Consider the following 23180-nt stretch of genomic DNA (forward strand, 5'->3'; position numbering starts at 1 on the left):
GAACCTGTTTACTTTATAGATAAGGAAACTAAAGCCCAGGGAGGCTATGCCAAAGACCACACAGATATTATAGCCAACCAGTGCTGTATCTCAGATTATAAAACTGTGGCACCTTATAGTCAAAAAGAACCTCAGAGATGACTTGGTGTAGGCACTGTCATTTAGCACAATGGGGCAATGGAAGTGTTCTTTGAGTTTTAGCTCTATAACAGCAGGCACCTTTTGTGTCTTGACACCTTTATATCATAATGCCCAGCAGGATGTCTGGCCCATAGTAGATTCTTAGTACATTTTGAATGTCTGAATGAGCATAGCTAGGCAGTGGCAGAGCTAGGATTCATGCATAGCTTCTCAGCTAGCACCTTTTCTGCCACACACAGGGTCTCTTGCAGAAGGTAAGGACTGACCTAGAGTTCAGTTGCTTCTAGCTAATACGTTACTGGAGCATCTAAAAGCCTAGTGATGAGGCCCTCTGGGGTGTTGGCTTTAGCACTGCTTTTGGAATGGATCCCTTTGCTTTTTGATAGATCCAGATACTGCAGGGAAAGGGAGATACTACACAAGAGACACCAATGTCTGGGTTCCACTTCCCATAGAGAAGAGGTACATTCTGTGGTCAGGGAAGTGGTGGTTTGTGCCTGCAGGTGGCAGGGGATGCAGTGAGGAACTTAGGCAGCAGTTGATAAGTTTGTGCAGAAGAATGTTCTCTGAGTTGTGAAGTGACTGCATTAGGTCTTCTCTGTGCTTATGAATGTAGGACTTCGTTTCAGTCTGTCATTAATTTCAGCCACTGTTTCTTTTGTCCATTGTGAAAACAAATAGAATGTGTATCTTCTGGTATTCTTTTCTGCTGAAGAAAATATAGAATTTTAGCTTTCGAAAACCCAAAAGCCAAAGTTTGACTCTCTTCTGCTTTGACCTGCTTCCAGACACACCATCAGCATCCTTCTTTGTAAAAGGAATGATTTAAGGGAGCTATGACTCAGGTTTGTTTGTTTACAGTTGACCCTTGAACAATGTGGGCATCAGGGGCACTGGTCCCCTGCACAGTCAAAAATTTGTTTGTAACATTTGACTCCCCCAAAACTTAACTACTGATAGCCTACTGTTGACTGGAAGCCTTACCAATGACATAAACAGTCAACACATATTTTATATGTTATATGTATTATATACTGTATTCTTACAATAAGCTAGAGAACAGAAAATGTTATTAAGAATATTATAAGGGAAAGAAAATATATTTACTGTTCGGTTTGTGCAAAAGTAATCGTAGGTTTTGCCATTAAAAGTAATTGCAAGGTGGGCGAGGTGGGTGGATCACCTGAAGTCAGGAGTTTGAGACCATCCTGGCCAACATGGTAAAACCCTGTCTCTACTAAAAATACAAAAATTAGCCAGATGTGGCTGGGTGCAGTGGCTCATGCCTGTAATCCCAGCACTTTGGGAGGCCAAGGAGGGCGGACCACTTGAGGTCAGGTGTTCGAGACCAGCCTGGCCAACATGGTGAAACCCCGTCTCTACTAAAAATACAAAAATTAGCTGGGCGTGGTACAGGCGCCTGTAATCCCAGCTACTTGGGCGGCTGAGGCAGGAGAATCGCTTGAGCCGAGGAGGTGGAAGTTGCAGTGAGCCAACATTGTGCCATTGCACTCCAGCCTGGGCAACAAGAGTGAAACTCCATTTCAAAAAAACAACAAAAAAGCCAGGCATGGTGGTGCATGCCTGTAGTCCCAGTTACTCGGGAGGCTGAGGCAGGAGAATCACTTGAATGCGGGAGGTAGAGGTTGAAGAGAGCAGAGATCACGCCACTGCACTCCAGCATGGGCGACAGAGTGAGACTCCAAAAAATAATAATAATAAAATAAATATATAAAAGTAATGGCAAAACCCGCAATTACTTTGCTCCAACCTAATATTTATTAAGTGGAAGTAGATCATCATAAAGGTCTTCATCCTCATCGTCTTTATGTTGAGTAGCTGAGGAGGAGGAGGAAGAGGAGAGGTTGTTTATGCTGTATCAAGAGTGGTAGAGGCAGAAGAAAAGCCCCATAAAAGTGGGCCCATGTAGTTCAAATTCATGTTGTTCAAACGTCAACTGTATTGCTTGCCATTTGGCATAGTGGTGCCCTATAGTGACTCTTTTCTTTATTTAGGTTGGGCTTTTCTCTTTATTTTCAGCCATAGGTGGGTTCTCATCAGCTTTGCATGGTTTAGTAGCCAAGGCAACAAATAATAGGACTTGCAATGTGAATGGCCACGGTTCTAAAGTTTAACAGCTTGCTTTGTAAATCCAAATTTTTACTGTTGTAGTTTAAGTTCGTTTGTTATAGTGTTCTCATGAAAATGGAGAGTTTTAATGAGTCACTGGACTGGCTTTGATGGATCCACAGGAGAATTGTCTAATATAAGAGTTGGCAGGGGTATTAGTAATTATTTTAGAGCAAGAATAAACTAAAAGATTTTTTATCCAGATGTATTTTACATTTAAGGGTAAGGGAACTTTGAGGGATCTAGCCTAAAGGTCATAGGACCAGTTACTCACCAACACACCAGAGCTCAGATCTTCAGACTTCTAGCCCGTTGCTCTTCTAGTCAAGGAAAGGGAAATCTGCAAACAGTATAGGTAGCCAAACCTAAGTTACCTGGTATTAATGAGAGATTAAGAATCTCTCTTTCTGGCAGTGGAAGACTGCTTGTGTGAATGGAGGTTCATCTGAGTTTCTCAGCAGAGCTCTTGCCAGATTCACAAGGCTGGGGACAGAAATTGAAGTCAGGACCTGCCACGTTGGAAGGACCCTTATTAGCACTCCTTGGCATTTGGTTGGGACTCTGAAAGGCTGTTCCTTGAGAATAAGGGGCAATCCAGAATTAATCTAGCTCCCATAGGGACTAGAGTCCTGATTTAAATCATTGCAATATTAGTTGAATAACAGAGATCGGGGATTGCCAGTGTCTGGTCTACTTGCCTGCCAGAAGTAAAAATAAATCCTTTCTGGAGGATTTTCTGGGTGTGATTGTCATCCATCTTCTTTTTTTAAAAAAATTATTTTTCTCTTGTTTTTTTAAATTATACTTTAAGTTTTAGGGTACATGTGCACAACGTGCAGGTTAGTTACATATGTATACATGTGCCATGTTGGTGTGCTGCACCCATTAACTCATCATTTATTTAGGTATCTCCTAATGCTATCCCTCCCTGCTGCCCCCACCCAAAAACAGGCCCCAGTGTGTGATGTTCCCCTTCCTGTATCCATGTGTTCTCATTGTTCAATTCCCACCTATGAGTGAGAACATGTGGTGTCTGGTTTTTTGTCCTTGTGATAGTTTGCTGAGAATGATGGTTTCCAGCTTCATCCATGTCCCTACACAGGACATGAACTCATCCTTTTTTATGGCTGCATAGTATTCCATGGTGTATATGTGCCACATTTTCTTAATCCAGTCTATCATTGTTAGACATTTGGGTTGGTTCCAAGTCTTTGCTATTGTGAATAGTGCTGCAATAAACATACGTGTGGATGTGTCTTTATAGCAGCATGATTTATAATCCTTTGGATATATACCCAGTAATGGCATGGCTGGGTCAAATGGTATTTCTAGTTCTAGATCCCTGAGGAATAGCCACACTGTCTTCCACAGTGGTTGAACTAGTTTACAGTCCCACCAACAGTGTAAAAGTGTTCCTATTTCTCCACATCCTCTCCAGCACCTGTTGTTTCCTGACTTTTTAATGATTGCCATTCTAACTGGTGTGAGATGGTATCTCATTGTGGTTTTGATTTGCATTTCTCTGATGGCCAGTGATGATGAGCATTTTTTCATGTGTCTTTTGGCTGCATAAATGTCTTCATTTGAGAAGTGTCTGTTCATATCTTTCGCCCACTTTTTGGTGGGGTTGTTTTTTTCTTGTAAATTTGTTTGAGTTCTTTGTAGATTCTGGATATTAGCCCTTTGTTAGATGAGTAGATTGCAAAATTTTTCTCCCCTTCTGTAGGTTGCCTGTTCACTCTGATGGTAGTTTCTTTTGCTGTGCAGAAAGAAGCTCTTTAGTTTAATGAGATCCCATTTGTCAATTTTGGCTTTTGTAGCCATTGCTTTTGGCGTTTTAGACATGAAGTCCTTGCCCATGCCTATGTCCTGAATGGTAATGCCTAGATTTTCTTCTAGGGTTTTTATGGTTTTAGGTCTAACATGTAAGTCTTTAATCCATCTTGAATTAATTTTTGTATAAGGTATAAGGAAGGGATCCAGTTTCAGCTTTCTACATATGGCTAGCCAGTTTTCCCAGCAGCATTTATTAAATAGGGAATCCTTTCCCCATTTCTTGTTTCTGTCAGGTTTGTCAAAGATCAGATAGTTGTAGATATATGGCATTATTTCTGAGGACTCTGTTCTGTTCCATTGATCTATAGCTCTGTTTTGATAGCAGTACCATGCTGTTTTGGTTACTGTAGCCTTGTAGTATAGTTTGAAGTCAGGTAGCGTGATGCCTCCAGCTTTGTTCTTTTGGCTTAGGATTGACTTGGCGATGCGGGCTCTTTTTTGGTTCCATATGAACTTTAAAGTACATTTTTCCAATTCTGTGAAGAAAGTCATTGGTAGCTGGATGGGGATGGCATTGAATCTATAAATTACCTTGGGCAGTATGGCCATTTTCACGATATTGATTCTTCCTATCCATGAGCATGGAATGTTCTTCCATTTGTTTGTGTCCTCTTTTATTTCGTTGAGCAGTGGTTTGTAGTTCTCCTTGAAGAGGTCCTTCACATCCCTTGTAAGTTGGATTCCTATGTATTTTATTGTCTTTGAAGCAATTGTGAATGGGAGTTCACTCATGATTTTGCTCTCTGTTTGTCTGTTATTGGTGTATAAGAATGCTTGTGATTTTTGCACATTGATTTTGTATCCTGAGACTTTGCTGAAGTTGCCTATCAGCTTAAGGAGGTTTTGGGCTGAGACAATGGGGTTTTCTAGATATACAATCATGTCATCTGCCAACAGGGACAATTTGACTTCCTCTTTTCCTGATTGAATACCCGTTATTTCCTTCTCCTGCCTGATTGCCCTGGCCAGAACTTCTAACACTATGTTGAATAGGAGTGGTGAGAGAGGGCATCCCTGTCTTGTGCCAGTTTTCAAAGGGAATGCTTCCAGTTTTTGCCCATTCAATATGATATTGGCTGTGGGTTTGTCATAGATAGCTCTTATTATTTTGAGATACATCCCATCAATACCTAATTTATTGAGAGATTTTAGCATGAAGTATTGTTGAATTTTGTCAAAGGCCTTTTCTGCATCTGTTGAGAGAATCATATGGTTTTTGTCTTTGTTTCTGTTTATATGCTGGATTACATTTATTGATTTGCGTATGTTGAACCAGCCTTGCATCCCAGGGATGAAGCCCACTTGATCATGGTGGATAAGCTTTTTTATGTGCTGTTGGATTCGGTTTGCCAGTATTTTATTGAGGATTTTTGTATCGATGTTCATCAGGGATATTGGTCTAAATTTCTTTTTTGTTGTTGTTGAGTCTCTGCCAGGCTTTGGTATCGGATGATGCTGGCCTCATAAAATGAGTTAGGGAGGATTCCCTCTTTTTCTATTGATTGGAATAGTTTCAGAAGGCATGGTACCAGCTCCTTCTTGTACCTCTGGTAGAATTCGGCTGTGAATCCATCTGGTCCTGGACTTTTTTTGGTTGGTAAGCTATTAATTTTTGCCTCAATTTAAGAGCCTGTTATTGGTCTGTTCAGAGATTCAACTTCTTCCTGGTTTAGTCTTGGGAGGGTGTATATGTCGAGGAATTTATCCATTTCTTTGAGGTGTTTATAGTATTCTCTGATGGTAGTTTGTATATCTGTGGGATCAGTGGTGATATCCCGTTTATCGTTTTTTATTGCATCTATTTGATTCTTCTCTCTTTTCTTTATTAATCTTGCTAGTGGTCTATGAATGTTGTTGATCTTTTCAAAAAACCAGCTCCTGGATTTATTGATTTTTTTGAAGGGTTTTTTGTGTCTCTTTCCTTCAGTTCTGCTCTGATCTTAGTTATTTTTTGCCTTCTGCTAGCTTTTGAATGTGTTTGCTCTTGCTTTTCTAGTTCTTTTAATTGTGATGTTAGGGTGTCAGTTTTGGATCTTTCCTGCTTTCTCTTGTGGGCATTTAGTGCTACAAATTTCCGTGTACACACTGCTTTGAATGTGTCCCGGAGATTCTGGCATGTTGTGTCTTTGTTCTCGTTGGTTTCAAAGAACCTCTTATTTCTGCCTTCATTTCGTTATGTACCCAGTAGTCATTCAGGAGCAGGTTGTTCAGTTTCCATGTAGTTGAGCGGTTTTGAGTGAGTTTCTTAATCCTGAGTTCTAGTTTGATTGCACTGTGGTCCGAGAGACAGTTTGTTATAATATCTGTTCTTTTATATTTGCCGAGTAGTGCTTTACTTCCAACTATGTGGTCAATTTTGGAATAAGTGCGATGTGGTGCTGAGAAGAATGTATATTCTGTTGATTTGGGGTGGAGAGTTCTGCAGATGTCTATTAGGTCCACTTGGTGCAGAGCTGAGTTCAATTCCTGGATATCTTTGTTAACTTTCTGTCTCGTTGATCTGTCTAATGTTGACAGTGTGGTGTTAAAGTCTCCCATTATTATTGTGTGGGAGTCTAAGTCTCTTTGTAGGTCTCTAAGGACTTGCTTTATGAATCTGGGTGCTCCTGTATTGGGTGCATATATATTTAGGATAGTTAGCTCTTCTTGTTGAATTGATCCCTTTACCATTATGTAATGGCCTTCTTTGTCTCTTTTGATCTTTGTTGGTTTAAAGTCTGTTTTATCAGAGACTAGGATTGCAACCACTGCCTTTTATTGTTTTCCATTTGCTTGGTAGATCTTCCTCCATCCCTTTATTTTGAGCCTATGTATGTCTCTGCATGTGAGATGGGTTTCCTGAGTACAGCACACTGATGGGTCTTGACTCTTGATCCAATTTGCCAGTCTGTGTCTTTTAATTGGAGCATTTAGTCCATTTACATTTAAGGTTAATATTGTTACGTGTGAATGTGATCCTGTCATTATGATGTTAGCTGGTTATTCTGCTCGTTAGTTGATGCAGTTTCTTCCTAGCCTTGATGGTCTTTACAATTTGGCATGTTTTTGCAGTGGCTGGTACCAGTTGTTCCTCTCCATGTTTAGTGCTTCCTTCAGGAGCTCTTGTAGGGCAGGCCTGGTGGTGATAAAATCTCTCAGCATTTGCTTTGCTGTAAAGTATTTTATTTCTCCTTCACTTATGAAGCTTAGTTTGGCTGGATATGAAATTCTGGGTTGAAAATTCTTTTCTTTAAATATGTTGAATATTGGCCCCCACTCTCTTCTGGCTTGTAGTGTTTCTGCTGAGAGAGCAGCTGTTAGTCTGATGGGCTTCCCTTTATGGGTAACCCGACCTTTCTCTCTGGCTGCCCTTAACATTTTTTCCTTCATTTCAACTTTGGTGAATCTGACAGTTATGTGTCTTGGAGTTGCTCTTCTCGAGGAGTATCTTTGTGGTGTTCTCTGTATTTCCTGAATCTGAATGTTGGCCTGACTTGCTAGATTGGGGAAGTTCTCCTGGATAATATCCTGCAGAGTGTTTTCCTACTTGGTTCCATTCTCCCCATCCCCATTTCAGGTACACCAATCAGACGTAGATTTGGTCTTTTCACATAGTCCTATATTTCTTGGAGGTTTGTTAATTTCTTTGTACTCTTTTTTCTCTAAACTTCTCTTCTTGCTTCATTTCATTCATTTGATCTTCCATCACTTATACCCTTTCTTCCAGTTGATCGAATCGGCTACTGAGGCTTGTGCATTCGTCACGTAGTTCTCGTGCCTTGGTTTTCAGCTCTATCAGGTCCTTTAAGGACTTCTCTGCATTGGTTCTTCTAGTTCGCCATTCGTCTAATTTTTTTTCAAGGTTTTTAACTTCTTTGCTATGGGTTTGAACTTCCTCCTTTAGCGCGGAGTAGTTTGATCGTCTGACGCCTTCTTCTCTCAACTCGTCAAAGTCATTCTCCGTCCAGCTTTGTTCTGTTGCTGGTGAGGAGCTGCGTTCCTTTGGAGGAGGAGAGGCGCTCTGATTTTTAGAATTTTCAGTTTTTCCGCTGTTTTTTCCCCGTCTTTGTGGTTTTATCTACCTTTGGTCTTTGATGATTATGATGTACAGGTGGGGTTTTGGTGTGGATGTCCTTTCTGTTTGTTAGGTTTCCTTCTAACAGACAGGACCCTCGGTTGCAGGTCTGTTGGAGTTTGCTGGAGGTCCACTCCAGACCCTGTTTGCCTGGGTATCAGCAGCAGAGGCTGCAGAACAGCAGATACTGGTAAGCAGCAAATGTTGCTGCCTGATCGTTCCCCTGGAAGTTTTGTCTCAGTGGAGTACCCGGTTGTGTGAGGTATCAGTCTGCCCCTACTGGGGGGTGCCTCCCAGTTAGGCTACTAGGGGGTCAGGGACCCACTTGAGGGGGCAGTCTGTCCATTCTCAGATCTCCAACTGCATGCTGGGAGAACCACTACTCTCTTCAAAGCTGTCAGACAGGGACATTTAAGTCTGCAGAGGATTCTGCTGCCTTTTATTTGGCTATTCCCTGTCCCCAGAGGTGGAGTCTACAGAGGCAGGCAGGCCTCCTTGAGCTGCAGTGGGCTCCACCCATTTCGAGCTTCCCGGCCACTTTGTTTACCTACTCAAGCCTCAGCAATGGTGGACACCGCTGCCCCAGCCTTGCTGCCACCTTGCAGTTTGATCTCAGACTGCTGTGCTAGCAATGAGCGAGGCTCCGTGGGTGTAGGACCCTCTGAGTCAGGTGCGGGATATTATCTCCTGGTGTGCCATTTGCTAAGACCATTGGAAAAGCGCAGTATTAGGGTGGGAGTGAGTCAATTTTCCAGGTGCCATCTGTCACCCCTTTTTTTGACTAGGAAAGGGAATTCCCTGACCCCTTGTGCTTCCCGGGTGAGGCAATGCCTCGCCCTGCTTCGGCTCATGCTGGCTGTGCTGCACCCACTGTTCTGCACCCAGTTTCTGACACTCCCCGGTACCTCAGTTGGAAATGCAGAAATCACCCGTCTTCTGCGTCACTCACACTGGGAGCTCTAGACTGGAGTTGTTCCTATTCGGCCATCTTGGCTCCACCAATCTCTCTTTCTTTTTTTTTTTTTTTTTTGAGACAGAGTCTCACTTTGTCACCGAGGCCAGAGTGTAGTGGCACAAACATGGCTCACTGCAGCCTCAACCTCCTGGGTGTAAGGCAATCCTCCTGCCACAGCCCTCCAGGTAGCTGGGACTACAGGCATGCACCACCGCACATGGCTAATTTTTGTATTTTTTGTAGAAATGGTCTCAAACTCCTGAGTTCAAGAGATCCACTCATCTTGGCCTTCCAGAGTGTTGGGATTACAGGCGTGAGCCACCACACCTGACTTATTTTTCTTATTTTTAATTTTAATTTTTAAGTTTTATGGTTACATAATAGTTGTACATATTTGTGGAATACATGTGATATTTTGATATAAGCATACAATGTATAATGAGCAAATTGGGGAATAAAAGTGTTAGAAGTGGGCATCCTTGTTCCATATCTTAGAGGAAAGGCTTTCAGTTTTTCCCCATTCTTTGTGACACTAGCTGTGGGTTTGTTATAAATGGTCTTTATTATATTGAGGTACGTTCCTTCTGTACTCAGTTTATTGAGGGTTTTTATCATGAAGGGATGTTGACTGTTACTGAATGCTTTTTTGGCATCTATGGAAATGATCATATGCTTTTTGTCCTTCATTCTGTTGATGTGATGTATCAAATTTATTGATTTGCGTATGTTGAACTATCCTTGCATCCCTAAGATAAATCCCACTTGGTTGTGATGAATGATCTTTTTAATGTGTTACTGAATCAGTTTGCTAGGATATTACTGAGGATTTTTATATCTATGTTCGTCGGAGGTATTGGCTTGTAATTTTACTTGTCTTTGTCTGATTTTGGTATCATGGTAAGACTGGCTTTATAAAATTATTCCCGCCTCTAAGGATGGTTTGGAATTATTCCCTCCTCAGTTTTTTTGAATACTTTTAAGTAGGATTGGTATTAGTTCTTTTTTAAAAGTTTGGTAGAATTTAGCAGTGAAGCCATCAGGTCCTGGGCTTTTCTTTGATGGGAGACTTATTATTACTGCCTCTCCCTTGTTACTTGCTATTGGTCTATTCAGGTTTTGTATTTCTTCATGATCCAATCTTGGTAGGTTTTATGTGTCTAGAAATTTATCAATTTTTTTTTAGGTTTTGCAATTTATTGGCATATAGTTGCTCGCAATAGTCTTTAGTGATCCTTTGAATTTCTGTGGTATGAATGATAATGTCCCTTTTTTGTCTCTAATTTTATTTATTTGGTCTTTCTCTTTTTTTTAGTCTGGCTAAAGGTTTGTTGATTTTGTCTATCTTTTCAAAAAACCAACTTTTAAATTTTATTGATGTTTTGTATTTTTTTGTTTCAATTTTATTTATTTCTGCTCTTTAATAGTCTACTGAATTTGTGTTTGGTTTGCTCTTGCTTTTCTAGTTCTTTAAGATCTATCATTAAGCTGTTTATTTGAAGTCTTTCTACTTTTTTGATGTAGGTATTTATTGCTTTAAACATCCCTGTTAGTACTGCTTTTGCTATATCCAGTAGGTTTTGGTATGTTGTGTTCTCATTTTCATTTGTTTCAATAAATTTTTAAACTTTATTCTTAATCTCTTCATTGACCCAGTGGTCATTCAGGAGCATATTAATTTCCATTGTTTTAGTTTCCAAAGTTTCTCTTGTCATTGATTTCTGACCTTGTGGCCAGAAAAGATACTTTTATGATTTTAATTATTTTGAATTTTTCGAGACTTGTTTTGTGGGCTAACATGTGGTCTATCTGTGAGAATGTTCCATTTGCTAAAGAGCAGAATGTTCTGCAGCTATTGGATGAAATGTTCTGTAAATGTCTGTTAGGTCTATTTGGCCTACAGTGTAGCTTGAGCATGATTATTTCTTTATTTTCTGTCTAGATGATCTGCTCAATACTGAAAGTTGGGTGTGAAGTTCCCAACTATTATTATATTGGGCTTTATCCCTCTTTAGCTCTAATAATATTTTCTTTATATATCTGAGTGCTCCAGCATTGGGTGCTTACATATTTACAATTGTTATACCCTCTTAGTGAATTGATCCCGTTATCATTATATAATTACTTACTTTTTATCTTTTTACAGTTTCTGTATTGAGATTTATTTTATCTGATATATGTATAGCTATTCCTGCTCTTTTTTGGTTTCTATTTGCATGGAATATATTTTTTCAGCCCTTCATTTTCAGCCTATATGTGTCTTATAGGTGAAGTGAGTTTCTTGTCAGCAGCGTATGGTTGGATCTTGGTTTTTTTTTTGTTTTGTTTTGTTTTGTTTTTTCTCATTTAGCAATCAGTATTATTTCTTTTTTTTTTCCTCTTTTTTTTTATTATTATACTTTAGGTTTTAGGGTACATGTGCACAATGTGCAGGTTTCTTACATATGTATCCATCTGCCATGTTGTTTTGCTGCACCCATTAACTCGTCATTTAGCATTAGGTATATCTCCTAATGCTGTCCCTCCCCCTCCCCCCACCCCACAACAGTCCCCGGAGTGTGATGTTCCCCTTCCTGTGTCCATGAGTTCTCATTGTTCAATTCCCACCTATGAGTGAGAACATGTGGTGTTTGGTTTTTTGTCCTTGCGATAGTTTACTGAGAATGATGTTTTCCAGTTTCATCCATGTCCCTACAAAGGATATGAACTCATCATTTTTTAGGGCTGCATAGTATTCCATGGTGTATGTGTGCCACATTTTCTTAATCCAGTCTATCGTTGTTGGACATTTGGGTTGGTTCCAAGTCTTTGCTATTGTGAATAGTGCCGCAATAAACATACATGTGCGTGTGTCTTTATAGCAGCATGATTTATAGTCCTTTGGGTATATACCCAGTAATGGCATGGCTGGGTCAAATGGTATTTCTAGTTCTAGATCCCTGAGGAATCGCCACACTGACTTCCACAATGGTTGAACTAGTTTACAGTCCCACCAACAGTGTAAAAGTGTTCCTGTTTCTCCACATCCTCTCCAGCACCTGTTGTTTCCTGACTTTTTAATGATGGCCATTCTAACTGGTGTGAGATGGTATCTCACTGTGGTTTTGATTTGCATTTCTCTGATGGCCAGTGATGATGAGCATTTTTTCATGTGTTTTTTGGCTGCATAAATGTCTTCTTTTGAGAAGTGTCTGTTCATGTCCTTTGCCCACTTTTCGATGGGGTTGTTTGTTTTTTTCTTGTAAATTTGTTTGAGTTCATTGTAGATTCTGGATATTAACCCTTTGTCAGATGAGTAGGTTGCAAAACTTTTCTCCCCTTCTGTAGGTTGCCTGTTCACTCTGATGGTAGTTTCTTTTGCTGTGCAGAAGCTCTTTAGTTTAATTAGATCCCATTTGTCAATTTTGGCTTTTGTTGCCATTGCTTTTGTTGTTTTAGACATGAAGTCCTTGCCCACGCCTATGTCCTGAATGGTATTGCCTAGGTTTTCTTGTAGGATTTTAATGGTTTGAGGTCGAACGTTTAAGTCTTTAATCTATCTTGAATTAATTTTTGTGTAAGGTGTAAGGAAGGGATCCAGTTTCAGCTTTCTACATATGGCTAGCCAGTTTTCCCAGCACCATTTATTAAATAGGGAATCCTTTCCCCATTGTTTTTGTCAGGTTTGTCAAAGATCAGATAGTTGTAGATATGCGGCATCATTTCTGAGGGCTCTGTTCTGTTCCATTGATCTATGGCTTTGTTGTGGTGCCAGTACCATGCTGTTTTGGTTACTGTAGCCTTGTAGTATAGTTTGAAGTCAGGTAGTGTGATGCCTCCAGCTTTGTTCTTTTAGCTTAGGATTGACTTGGTGATGCGGACTCTTTTTTGGTTCCCTATGAACTTTAAAGTAGTTTTTTCCATTTCTGTGAAGAAAGTCATTGGTAGCTTGATGGGGATGGCATTGAATCTATAAATTACCTTGGGCAGTATGGCCATTTTCACGATATTGATTCTTCCAACCCATGAGCATGGAATGTTCTTCCATTTGTTTGTATCCTCTTTTATTTCATTGAGCAGTGGTTTGTAGTTCTCCTTGAAGAGGTCCTTCACATCCTTTGTAAGTTGGATTCCTAGGTATTTTATTCTCTTTGAAGCAATTGTGAGTGGGAGTTCACTCATGATTTGGCTCTCTGTTTGTCTGTGATTGGTGTACAAGAATGCTTGTGATTTTTGTACATTGATTTTGTATCCTGAGACTTTGCTGAAGTTGCTAATCAGCTTAAGGAGATTTTGGGCTGAGACGATGGGGTTTTCTAGATATACAGTCATGTCATCTGCAAACAGGGACAATTTGACTTCCTCTTTTCCTAATTGAATACCCTTTATTTCCTTCTCCTGCCTGATTGCTCTGGCCAGAACTTCCAGCACTGTGTTGAATAGGAATGGTGAGAGAGGGCATCCCTGTCTTGTGCCAGTTTTCAAAGGGAATGCTTCCACTTTTGGCCCATTCAGTATGATATTGGCTGTGGGTTTGTCATAGATAGCTCTTATTATTTTGAGATACGTCCCATCAATACCTAATTTATTGAGAGTTTTTAGCATGAAGGATTGTTGAATTTTGTCTAAGGCCTTTTCTGCATCTATTGAGATAATCATGTGGTTTTTGTCTTTGTTTCTGTTTATATGCTGGATTACATTTATTGATTTGCGTATGTTCAACCAGCCTTGCATCCCAGGGATGAAGCCCACTTGATCATGGTGTATAAGCTTTTTGATGTGCTGCTGGATTCAGTTTGCCAGTATTTTATTGAGGATTTTTGCATCAATGTTCATCAAGGATATTGGTCTGAAATTCTCTTTTTTGGTTATGTCTTTGCCAGGCTTTGGTATCAGGACGATGCTGGCTTCATAAAATATGTTAGGGAGGATTCCCTCTTTTTCTATCGATTGGAATAGTTTCAGAAGGAATGGTACCAGTTCCTCCTTGTACCTCTGGTAGAATTCAGCTGTGAATCCATCAGGTCCTGGACTCTTTTTGGTTGGTAAGCTGTTGATTATTGCCACAATTTCAGAACCTGTTATTGGTCTATTCAGAGATTCAACTTCTTCCTGGTTTAGTCTTGGGAGGGTGTATTTGTCCAGGAATTTATCCATTTCTTCTAGATTTTCTAGTTTATTTGCATAGAGGTGTTTGTAGTATTCTCTGATGGTAGATTGTATTTCTGTGGGATCAGTGGTGATATCCCCTTTTTCATTTTTTATTGCATCTATTTGATTCTTCTCTCTTTTCCTCTTTATTAGTCTTGCTAGCTGTCTATCAATTTTGTTGATCTTTTCAAAAAACCAGCTCCTGGATTCATTAATTTTTTGAAGGGTTTTTTTGTGTCTCTATTTCCTTCAGTTCTGCTCTGATTTTAGTTATTTCTATCCTTCTGCTAGCTTTTGAATGTGTTTGCTCTTTTCTAGTTCTTTTAATTGTGATGTTAGGGTGTCAATTTTGGATCTTTCCTTTCTCTTGTGGGCATTTAGTGCTATAAATTTCCCTCTACACACTGCTTTGAATGTGTGCCAGAGATTCTGGTATGTTGTGTCTTTGTTCTCGTTGGTTTCAAAGAACATCTTTATTTCTGCCTTCATTTCATTATGTACCCAATAGGCATTCAGGAGCAGGTTGTTCAGTTTCCATGTAGTTGAGCGGTTTTGAGTGAGTTTCTTAATCCTGAGTTCTAGTTTGATTGCACTGTGATCTGAGAGACAGTTTGTTATAATTTCTTTTCTTTTACATTTGCTGAGGAGAGCTTTACTTCCAACTATGTGGTCAATTTTAGGATAGGTGTGGTGTGGTGCTGAAAAAAATGTATATTCTGTTGATTTGGGGTGGAGAGTTCTGTAGATGTCTATGAGGTCCACTTTGTGCAGAGCTGAGTTCAATTCCTGGATATCCTTGTTAACTTTCTGTCTCGTTGATCTGTCTAATGCTGACAGTGGGGTGTTAAAACCTCCCATTATTATTGTGTGGGAGTTTAAGTCCCTTTGTAGGTCACTCAGGACTTGCTTTATGAATCTGGGTGCTCCTGTGTTGGGTGCATATATATTTAGGATAGTTAGCTCTTGTTGAATTGATCCCTTTACCATTATGTAATGGCCTTCTTTGTCTCTTTTGGTCTTTGTTGGTTTAAAGTCTATTTTATCAGAGACTAGGATTGCAACCACTGCCTTTTTTTGTTTTCCATTTGCTTGATAGATCTTCCTCCATCCCTTTATTTTGAGTCTATGTGTCTCTGCACGTGAGATGTGTTTCTTGAATACAGCACACTGATGGGTCCTGACTCCTTATCCAGTTTGCCAGTCTGTGTCTTTCAATTGGAGCATTTAGCCCATTTACATTTAAAGTTAATATTGTTATGTGTGAATCTGATCCTGTCATTATGATGTTAGTTGGTTATTTTGCTCATTAGTTGATGCAGTTTCTTCCTAGCTTCGATGGTCTTTACAATTTGGCATGTTTTTGCAGGGGCTGGTACCGGTTGTTTTTTTCCATGTTTAGTGCTTCCTTCAGGAGCTCTTTTAGGGCAGGCCTGGTGGTGACAAAATCACTCAGCGTTTGCTTGTCTGTAAAGTATATTATTTCTCCTTCACTTATGAAGCTTAGTTTGGCTGGATATGAAATTCTGGGTTGAAAATTCTTTTCTTTTTTTTTTTTTTTTTTTTTTCTTTTACCTATTTTCTTTTTATTATACTTTAAGTTTTAGGGTACATGTGCACAACGTGCAGGTTAGTTACATATGTATACATGTGCCATGTTGGTGTGCTGCACCCAGTAACTCGTCATTTAACATTAGGTGTATCTCCAAATGCTATCCCTCCCCCCTTCCCCCACCCCACAACAGGCCCCGGTGTGTGATGTTCCCCTTCCTGTGTCCATGTGTTCTCTCTGTTCAATTCCCACCTATGAGTGAGAACATGCGGTGTTTGTTTTTTTTGTCCTTGCGATAGTTTGCTGAGAATGATAGTTTCCAGCTTCATCCATGTCCCTACAAAGGACATGAACTCATCATTTTTTATGGCTGCATAGTATTCCATGGTGTATATGTGCCACACTTTCTTAATCCAGTCTATCTTGGGTTGGTTGCAAGTCTTTGATAAATCATGCTGCTATAAAGACACATGCACACGTATGTTCACTGCAGCATTTACCTATTTTCTTTTTTTTTTTTTTTTATTATACTTTAGGTTTTAGGGTACATATGCACAATGTGCAGGTTTGTTACATATGTATCCATGTGCCATGTTGATTTCCTGCACCCATTAACTCGTCATTTAGCATTAGGTATATCTCCTAATGCTGTCCCTCCCCCCTCCCCCCACCCCACAACAGTCCCCGGAATGTGATGTTGCCCTACCTGTGTCCATGAGTTCTCATTGTTCAATTCCCACCTATGAGTGAGAACATGCGGTGTTTGCTTTTTGTCCTTGCGATAGTTTGCTGAGAATGATGTTTTCCAGTTTCATCCATGTCCCTACAAAGGACACGAACTCATCATTTTTTATGGCTGCATAATATTCCATGGTGTATATGTGCCACATTTTCTTAATCCAGTCTATCGTTGTTGGACATTTGGGTTGGTTCCAACTCTTTGCTATTGTGAATAGTGCCGCAATAAACATACGTGTGCATGTGTCTTTATAGCAGCATGATTTATAGACCTTTGGGTATATACCCAGTAATGGGATGGCTGGGTCAAATGGTATTTCTAGTTCGAGATCCCTGAGGAATCGCCACACTGACTTCCACAATGGTTGAACTAGTTTACAGTCCCACCAACAGTGTAAAAGTGTTCCTATTTCTCCACATCCTCTCCAGCACCTGTTGTTTCCTGATTTTTTAATGATGGCCATTCTAACTGGTGTGAGATGGTATCTCACTGTGGTTTTGATTTGCATTTCTCTGATGGCCAGTGATGATTATCTCAATAGATGCAGAAAAGGCCTTTGACAAAATTCAACAACCCTTCATGCTAAAAACTCTCAATAAATTAGGTATTGATGGGACGTATCTCAAAATAATAAGAGCTATCTATGACAAACCCACAGCCAATATCATACTGAATGGGCAAAAACTGGAAGCATTCCCTCTGAAAACTGGCACAAGACAGGGATGCCCTCTCTCACCGCTCCTATTCAACATAGTGCTGGAAGTTCTGGCCAGAGCAATCAGGCAAGAGAAGGAAATAAAGGGTATTCAATTAGGAAAAGAGGAAGTCAAACTGTCCCTGTTTGCAGATGACATGATTGTATATCTAGAAAATCCCATTGTCTCAGCCCAAAATCTCCTTAAGCTGATTAGCAACTTCAGCAAAGTCTCAGGATACAAAATCAATGTACAAAAATCACAAGCATTCTTGTACACCAATCACAGACAACCCGAGAGCCAAATCATGAGTGAACTCCCATTCACAATTGCTTCAAAGAGAATAAAATACCTGGGAATCCAACTTACAAGGGATGTGAAGGACCTCTTCAAGGAGAACTACAAACCACTGCTCAATGAAATCAAAGAGGATACAAACAAATGGAAGAACATTCCATGCTCATGGGTTGGAAGAATCAATATACCGTGAAAATGGCCATACTGCCCAAAGTAATTTATAGATTCAATGCCATCCCCATCAAGCTACCAATGACTTTCTTCAAAGAATTGGAAAAAACTACTTTAAAGTTCATATGGAACCAAAAAAGAGCCCGCATCGCCAAGTCAATCCTAAGCCAAAAGAACAAAGCTGGAGGCATCACGCTACCTGACTTCAAACTATACTACAAGGCTACAGTAACCAAAACAGCATGGTACTGGTACCACAACAGAGATATAGATCAATGGAACAGAACAGAGCCCTCAGAAATGATGCCGCATAGCTACAACTATCTGATCTTTCACAAACCTGACAAAAACAAGAAATGGGGAAAGGATTCTCTATTTAATAAATGGTGCTGGGAAAACTGGCTAGCCATATGTAGAAAGCTGAAACTGGATCCCTTCCTTACACCTTATACAAAAATTAATTCAAGATGGATTAGAGACTTAAATGTTAGACCTAAAACCATTAAAATCCTACAAGAAAACCTAGGCAATACCATTCAGGCCATAGGCGTGGGCAAGGACTTCATGTCTAAAACACCAAAAGCAATGGCAACAAAAGCCAAAATTGACAAATGGGATCTCATTAAACTAAAGAGCTTCTGCACAGCAAAAGAAACTACCATCAGAGTGAACAGGCAACCTACAGAATGGGAGAAAATTTTTGCAACCTACTCATCTGACAAAGGGCTAATATCCAGAATCTACAATGAACTCAAACAAATTTACAAGAAAAAAACAAACAACCCCATCAAAAAGTGGGCAAAGGACATGAACAGACACTTCTCAAAAGAAGACATTTATGCAGCCAAAAACCACATGAAGAAATGCTCATCATCACTGGCCATCAGAGAAATGCAAATCAAAACCACAGTGAAAATTCTTTTCTTTAAGAATGTTGAATATCAGCCCCCACTCTTCTGGCTTGTAGAATTTCTGCTGAAAGATCAGCTGTTAGTCTGATGGGCTTCCCTTTATGGGTAACCCGACCTTTCTCTCTGGCTGCCCTTAACATTTTTTCCTTCATTTCAACTTTGGTGAATCTGACAATTATGTGTCTTGGAGTTGCTCTTCCCAAGGATTGTCTTTGTGGTGCTCTCTGTATTTCCTGAATCTGAATGTTGGCCTGCCTTGCTAGATTGGGGAAGTTCTCCTGGATAATATCTTGCAGAGTGTTTTCCAACTTGGTTCCATTCTCCCTGTCATTTTCATGTACACCAATCAGACGTAGGTTTGGTCTTTTCACATAGTCCCAAATTTCTTGGAGGCTTTGTTCATTTCTTGGTATTCTTTTTTCTCTAAACTGCCCTTCTCTCTTCATTTCATTCGTTTCATCTTCCATCAGCGATACCCTTTCTTCCAGTTGATCGCATCGGGTACTGAGGCTTCTGCAATCTTCACGTAGTTCTCGAAACTTGGCTTTCAGCTCCATCAGCTCCTTTAAGCCCTTCTCTCCATTGGTTATTCTAGTTATCCATTCTTCTAATTTGTTTTCAAAGTTTTTAACTTCTTTGCTATTGTTTTGAATTTCCTCTCGTAGCTCAGAGTAGTTTGATCGTCTGAAGCCTTCTTCTCTCAACTCATCAAAGTCATCCTCCATCTAGCTTTGTTCCATTGCTGGTGAGGAACTGCATTCCTTTGGAGGAGGAGAGGTGCTCTCCTTTTTAGAGTTTCCAATTTTTCTGCTCTGTTTTTTCCCCATCTTTGTGGTTTTATCTGCTTTTGGTCTTTGATGATGGTGATGTACAGATGGGTTTTTGGTGTGGATGTCCTTTCTGTTTGTTAGTTTTCCTTCTACCAGACAGGACCCTCAGCTCCAGGTCTGTTGGAGTTTACTAGAGGTCCACTCCAGACCCTGTTTGGCTGGGTGTCAGCAGCGGTGGCTGCAGAACAGCGGATTTTCGTGAGACCACAAATTCAGCTGTCTGATAGTTCCTCTGGAAGTTTTGTCTCAGAGGAGTACCCGGTTGAATGAGGTGTCAGTCTGTCTCTACTGGGGGGGTGCCTCCCAGTTAGGCTGCTCAGGGGTGAGGGACCCACTTTAGGAGGCAGTCTATCCGTTCTCAGATCTCCAGCTGCGTGCTGGGAGAACCACTACTCTCTTCAAAGCTGTCAGTCAGACAGGGACATTTAAGTCTGTGGTGGTTCCTGCTGAGTTTTTGTTTGTCTGTGTCCTGCCCCCAGAGGTGGAGCCTACAGAGGCAGGCAGGCCTCCTTGAGCTGTGGTGGGCTCCACCCAGTTCAAGCTTCCTGGCTGCTTTGTTTACCTAAGCAAGCCTGGGCAATGGCGGGTGCCCCTCCCCCAGCCTCGCTGCCACCTTGCACCTTGATCTCAGACTGCTGTGCTAGCAATCAGCGAGACTCCGTGGGCATAGGACCTCCGAGCCAGGTGTGGGACACAATCTCCTAGTGTGCCGTTTTCCAGGCCCGTTGGAAAAGTGCAGTATTAGGGTGGGACTGACCCCATATTCCAGGTGCCGTCTGTTACCCCTTTCTTTGACTAGGAAAGGGAACTCCCTGACCCCTTGTGCTTCCCGAGTGAGGCAATGCCTGGCCCTGCTTCGGCTCGCGCACAGTGCGCTTCACCGACTGTCCTGCACCCACTGTTTGGCACTCCCTAGTGAGATGAAACTGGTACCTCAAGCAGAAATGCAGAAATCACCCGTCTTCTGTGTCGCTCGGGCTGGGAGCTGTAGACCGGAGCTGTTCCTATTCGGCCATCTTGGCTCCCTTCCCAGCAATCTGGGTCTTGGTCAGTGAGCCATTCTTTCTCTTGATTGAAGAATTTAGTTCCTTTACATTCAATGTTATTATTGATAGGTAAGGACTTACTACTGCAATTTTGTTATTTGTTTTCTGGTTGTTTTGTTAGTTTCTCTTTTTTTCCTTTTCCTCTGTCTTCCCTTGTGTATAAGTGATTTTTTTTGGTAGTATGTTTTAATTTCTTGCTTTTTATTTTTTGTATATCTTTTATAGGCTTTTACTTTGTTTGCCATGAGGCTGCACATGAGGCTGCGGTTGGAATTAAGTTATCTTCAGTTTAAAATAATTGGTTATGTGGCCAGGCGCAGTGGCTCACGCCTGTAATCCCAGCATTTTGGGAGGCTGAGGCAGGCAGATCATGTGAGGTCGAGAATTCAAGACCAGCCTCACCAACATGGAGAAACCCTGTCCCTACTACAAATACAAAATTAGCCAGGCGTGGTGGTGCATGCCTGTAATCCCAGCTACTTGGGAGGCTGAGGCAGAAGAATCGCTTGAACTTACCAGGAGGCAGAGGTTGTGGTGAGCTGAGATCGCACCATTGCACTCCAGCCTGGGCAACAAGAGTGAAACTCTCTTTCAAATAATATAATAATAACTATTATTATTATTATTATTATTGGTTATGTTATTAACCAATTATTTTAAACTGAAGATAATTCCAATTACAATGAAAATAAAAAAACAAGCAAAGAGAAAACTTAAAAAATTCTGGACTTTAACCATCCCCCCCTCACTTTCGACTTCTTGTCACTTTATATCTTTTTATATTGTCTATCTCCTAACAAATTGTTGTAATTATAATTATTTTTGATAGGTTTACCTTAGGGTCTTCATTTTAAGGTATGAGTGGTTTGCATACCACAATTACAGTGTTAGAGTATTCTGTATTTGTCTGTGTACTTACTTTTACCAGTGAGTCTGTATTTTTAGATGATTTCTTGTTGCTCATTAGCATCCTTTTCCTTCAGACCGAAGAACTCCTTTTACCATGTCTTGTAAGACAGTTCTAGTGTTGATGAAATTCCTCAGCTTTTGTTTGTCTGGGAAAGTCTTTATTTCGCCTTTATGTTTGAAGGATAACTTTGCTGGTGATGATATTCTAGGTTGGAAGGTTTTTTCCTTTAGTGCTTCGAATATGTCATCCCACTCCCTCCTGGTCTGTAAGGTTTCCACTGAAAAGTCTGCTGGAACTCTTTTATGTGTAATTTGCATCTTTTCACCTGGTGTTTTTGGGATCCTTTGTTTGTCCTTCACCTTTGAAAGTTGGATTATTATATTCCTTGAGGTAGTCTTATTTGGGTTGAGTCTTATTTGTGTCCTTTAACCTTCTTGTACCTGCATATTATATCAGGCATCTATCTAGTGCTTTATTTTATTGTGACTGAGCTTGATATCTAAGTTGCAAGACACTATCCTCTGTACTCTTTCCTCTCCTTTCCCCGAGTTGAAAGATCACTCCCCAAGCTGCACTGCTTGGAGTTGGGAGAGAGGTGATGCAGGTGTTCCCCTGGCTGGTACAGTTAATGTCGTATTGGGTCACATCTCAAGCCCACTGCTTCTAAGACCAGTGCAGCACCAGGGCTTGTCCAAGGCCTACAGTTACTATGTCCTGATTGGCACTCAGATTTATTTGGGGCCCTAAGTCACTTTAGTCAGTTGGTGGTGAAGCCAGCAGGACTCACTTTTCTCCCACTGGGGCAGAAGATTCCCCTCTGGCCCAGGGCTGGTCTAAATGCTTCTTTTGTGGGACCTGGCAGAAGTCTGCCTGGTGTTGTGTGAGGCTTTGGCAAGGCAGCACTGAGTTCCAATGCAAAGTGACATACTCACTTTGTTCTCCCTACTTCAAGCACATGGATTCTTTCTCCAGACTGTACTGCCTGGGTTTAGGGGAGGGGTGGTGTAAGCAGTGCAAGACCATACTTCCTACTCTCTTCAATGCCACTTTCCTTGTTATGTTAAAACCAGGTATAGTCATTGCTCATCTGATTTTTTAATTCTTAGGAGGGTGCTTTCTTACATGGATACTTTATGTCTTTTTATATTGTCTATCTCCTAACAGGGGGATCCATCATTGGAGGGTTCAATTCAGCCATCTTGCTCTGCCTCCTCTTATGTGCTGTCAAATTCTTGCTCAGGTTTTTCACATACGATATTCAGCACTCACTAGGAAATAACTAGATGTACAAGAAAACCAAGAGAAAAATCAGAAACAGAAACAAACCTGTTGGAGATCCAGATAGTAGATTGATCAACCATGCATTTTAACTAATCATTAATCATATATTCAAAGAATTATGGTTATATGGAGATTTTTACAGAGAACTGACTGAAAACTGCACCAAAAGAATCAAATAGAAATTCTTTTTTTTATAGGACTAGAAGGAATTTTATTAATTTTTTTTTGCACACAAAACAATAAACATTTTCTAAAAATACAAACAAAAAGATGCATATCAGACATATTAGGAAGGTTGCACATGGGAAGACGGGGAATAGAAATGGGGGGTGGGAATTAAAGAAAATAAATGAGAGAGGGACTTTGTATGGATCAATGATAATAACTCAATCCTCTATTTGACAAGAAGGAGAAGGAAGAGGAAGAAAAAGCAAGTGGGATAAAGGATCAGAAAGGGAGGAAAATAGAAAAAATTAGAGTATGACTCCAGGGTAGACCTGTTTTGTTG

General features: G+C 40.5%; 1 protein-coding gene across 2 annotated transcripts in view; it reads left to right on the plus strand.

Annotated features, from left to right (window-relative positions):
• PANX1 (pannexin 1) overlaps nt 1–23180 on the plus strand; it is a 67335-nt gene that overhangs the window by 25579 nt on the left and 18576 nt on the right. The window lies entirely within an intron of this gene.

Source organism: Symphalangus syndactylus, chromosome 6 (genome assembly GCF_028878055.3).
Source record: "Symphalangus syndactylus isolate Jambi chromosome 6, NHGRI_mSymSyn1-v2.1_pri, whole genome shotgun sequence".
NCBI classification, from domain to species: domain Eukaryota; kingdom Metazoa; phylum Chordata; class Mammalia; order Primates; family Hylobatidae; genus Symphalangus; species Symphalangus syndactylus.